Here is a 3,417-nt window from a genome sequence, read left to right on the forward strand (position 1 = left end):
TATTAATGGTGGAGTTCCCTTTAAAATCTTAAATGATTCCCTTTGAGCTAAATTATTGACCTGTTTCCCTTACATCTAAATAAAAAATTTTATTAAAAATTTAATGTTGCCTTGCAACCAACTGAAATAAAATGTTTATTTAGTAACTTTTAGTACATTTGTTTTTGGTTTTAGTTTAATAACCCTGGTCCCTAATTATGTAAAATGCGCAATTTTTTGACTTCATACATCAATAGTGATTACTATACATCGCAGTGTATGTCAACGCACTAATAGAATTCTATACATATATTTTAGGCCAGGTCAAAAACTTACATGTAACAGGTCTCTGCTCCGTCCTGTTCCTAAAAAAAGTGTAAAGACCGCTGGCATATATAATTCACTTTTAATATATTTGTTTAACCTGCCTGTCTCTTCCAAACGTATGATAGGCGTGATCACAGAGCATTAGAATAAACAGATGATTCACTCCACAGGAAATGTGAGTGTTCAGAGATGTGGGAAGATGGAGGCAGGGCAGTGTATTGTGCTCCGCAGGTCCTACAGAGCGCATGATGGGTGAGGTGTGTATATCACAGTGTGGGGAGAAAGACACAACGGGCATGTCAGTGTACTCAAAGGCCAGTGAGGGAGGACTGAGTTGTGACTCAGTCGTGACTCCGACTTTGGCACACACTGTTTTAGATCCACAGCAGAGCTCTCACAGTGGCCGCCAGTTAAAGCTCGGCAAGCTCAATGCTAACAGTTACCATGGAGATCTCCACAGGGGCACATACTAAAATCTTTCAGATTTTACTAAGTGTGAAAAGAAGTGCTTTTATCCCCTGTAGTATGTGTCTGGTGGTTGCTACTGTATACACACTCTTAGAACAGCAAGACTTGCTCGGGTCATGTGGATGTTAGCTTTAATAGCTGCAACAAAAGGATGACAAATAACCTGTTAACCACATGGACACTCTCAGTCTGATTTCAGAGATTCACTCACTATGACCTTTTTCTCTTTGTCCCACATTCCCTTGCTTGCTGTGTCTGTAAAATTCAGAGTTATTTGCAAAAATATGATTGTTATAAATAGGTTTCCTGGAGACACCTGAGAACAGTTCCTCCCGGCCTAAAATTTGCATCATTGGTTGAGCTAAAGTTGCTGTTTTGGGACAGAGGAGTCATGGTTTAGCTAATTAGCATGGAGACGTTTGGACTTGCTAAAAAAAACTATTATTTTCCCCAATAACATGCATTCAGAATTAGCTGTGTTTTCTTATTAATGTCAATGTTGAAAACAGTTTGAACTTCAAAAGAATAGCATTCATTTTAAATAGAAATAGTAACATTATTAGTAACATAAAATAAAATAAAAAACAGACATAATATAAGATAAGAAGCTAAACCTCATCTGTTTAACTTACTTATATGTTCCATTTTAATTGTCATTTTAATTAACGTTTTAGTCAATCTATTGTGTTTTTGTGATTTTTTATTTAATTATTTTAAATAATTCATATTAGTTTAAAATATTATAATTTCTTAACATACTGTATCTATACAATAATTTTTATATAATATTTTTTTTGTATTGTTTCATTAATTTTTATTACAGTTTTAGTTATTTTAGTACATCAAGTTAAACTAAATGAAGATGAGAAATGTTGCCTTGCAACTAGCTGAAATAAAAGTGTATTATTATTTTACTTTATTTCAGTTAATGTTTGTTTTTGGTTTCAGTTTTAGTTTAATAACCCTGGTCCCTCATTATGTAAAATGCACAAGTGTATGACTTTAAAGTAACATTATAAATGTCTTCACTGTCAATGCATTTATATATTTATTGTTCCCTTGCTGAATAAAAGTATTCATTTATTTTTTATATTTTTTTTAATTGTACTTTCCCCAAACTTTTGAATGGTAATGAATCATGGCTTCCAAACAAAAGCAGCAAAAACTGTAAACTGTAACTTTTTATTTAAAAATAATAATAATGATGAAAAAGCACCAAATCAGCAAAATAAAATGCTGATTTTGTGACACTGAAGACTTAAGTATTGACTTTACCATCGCAAGAATAGAACACATAAATAGAAAACTATTATAAATTGTAATAACATTTATCAAAAATATTTTTATATTTTTGATTACATAAATGTAGCCTTAATCGGCATGAGATACTTATTTCAGAAACATTAAAAAAATGTTAATCATAAAAAAACTCTCAAAATAAATGTTTTATTCTGAGGCAAAAACAGGGATAATAGTGTAAAGTGCTGTATTTTAACATTAAATTAAATAACACACTTGCCTTTTAAAACACTGTGTGCATGTGTTAATGTGCAGAAGAGGGAAACGCTGTACCAGATACCTTCACACAGTTGACATAAAAGCTTCTGCAAAACTGTAACACAGAAACACAAGCCTAGCATCTCCCCCAGGAAGCAGTTTTTTTTTTTTTACGCCAGTGTTTCAAACTGGAATCTTTCACCTGAGCAGTGACAGATCATGTGTAAACTCTCTCACTGTAGGTCACAGAGAGAATCAATAAACAGCTTCACAGATGACAGTTCAATTGCTGACAATAAGACAATACTGCAGTGCAGTGTTGTATTCCCATGACTTGACATGTCTTGTGTAAATAACGTCAAACAGCAGTGATGCCACATAGAAGTGACGGATAAGGTGTAAATAATCTATTACAGAATTTCTCTCTACAAAACAAGCAAACAAAAAAAACAGTTCAGTACTAGTTGTTCTGACAGTACTAAGGATTCTATATTTCCAGAACACTGGAAAAAGTCATAACTCATTATTAATTTTTTGGTCAACACTTGATGTCTTGATAAGCAGCTGCACATGTACACACTTGATGTGTGTGTGTCATTTTAAATATATGTTTTAAAGGGGTGGTTGACTGTTTGATTGTGTTTATGGGGTGCAGTCTAACATGCATTAATGCTTCGTTTGTTAAAAAATGCATTATTTTTCACATAATTTACCTTTATTCCACACTGCTCTGTCCCTTCTCCTCTGAACGCACTGATCATTTCCTGCTTTTATGAAGCCCCTTCCTCAGAAATACACGATGGGCTCTGATTGATTAGCTGGCCCAGTGTGTTGTGATTGGCTAAACTGCCTCTAGCGTGCGTCTAGACGACCCACCCCTCAACATAGCGGTATGTCATCCGGTTGTATTGTAAACAATGACGTTGTCTATATTGCTTATCAGTTTGAGGCCGATTGAGACGCAGAGGATATTATTGAAGAGGATCGCGCAGAACCTGTGCAAGCACGGCTTTTAATGGTAGGCCGAAGATTTTTGTTTGTTGTTGTCTCATTCTTTTAGATATGCTGTTATTTGTAAATGCTACTGCTTCTGTTAGCTTTTAATATACGGTTTTATTCTGATTAAAGCTTTAATACAGTTCGGCA

Source organism: Sinocyclocheilus grahami, unplaced genomic scaffold (genome assembly GCF_001515645.1).
Source record: "Sinocyclocheilus grahami isolate Dianchi unplaced genomic scaffold, SAMN03320097.WGS_v1.1 scaffold1769.1, whole genome shotgun sequence".
Lineage (NCBI taxonomy): Eukaryota > Metazoa > Chordata > Actinopteri > Cypriniformes > Cyprinidae > Sinocyclocheilus > Sinocyclocheilus grahami.